Source organism: Electrophorus electricus, unplaced genomic scaffold (genome assembly GCF_041902795.1).
Source record: "Electrophorus electricus isolate QZ-2024a unplaced genomic scaffold, ASM4190279v1 Scaffold158, whole genome shotgun sequence".
NCBI lineage: Eukaryota > Metazoa > Chordata > Actinopteri > Gymnotiformes > Gymnotidae > Electrophorus > Electrophorus electricus.
Window position 1 is genome coordinate 121,646 of NW_027658439.1, and position 494 is coordinate 122,139.

Here is a 494-nt window from a genome sequence, read left to right on the forward strand (position 1 = left end):
TCTGACTCTGAGCACTGAGGACTGCGCAGTCGTCTCCATGGTCATCCAGAGAGCTCACACATACATACCTACATACACACACACAGCTCACTCTGCATGACTGTGAGATAGAGGAGGCTGGAGTGGAGTTACTCTTCCCCATTTTACACACAGTCACCCTGCAGTAAGCCACTGACAAACAATTTAACACAATATCCAGCATGTGACTGAATGTAGAAACTGTTTGTGTTCATTGGAAAGCATTGTATGTTCTTTGAAAGGCTCTATATAAATGTAACTTTGCTCATTCAGTCATATCTTGTGTTCTGTCAAGGACATTTTTTTGAAAAAAAACAGCAAAAAGCCTGACTTTCTTGGTGATTTTATTTCTCTTACTGGCTGCCTGGTTCACTGATCACTGCCTGTCCTTGGCAGGATGGATATTGTGTGTCTCTGAAAATGTATTAATATTATTAGTATGTGCCTAACGCTCCTCTCTATTCCAAAGCTGACCC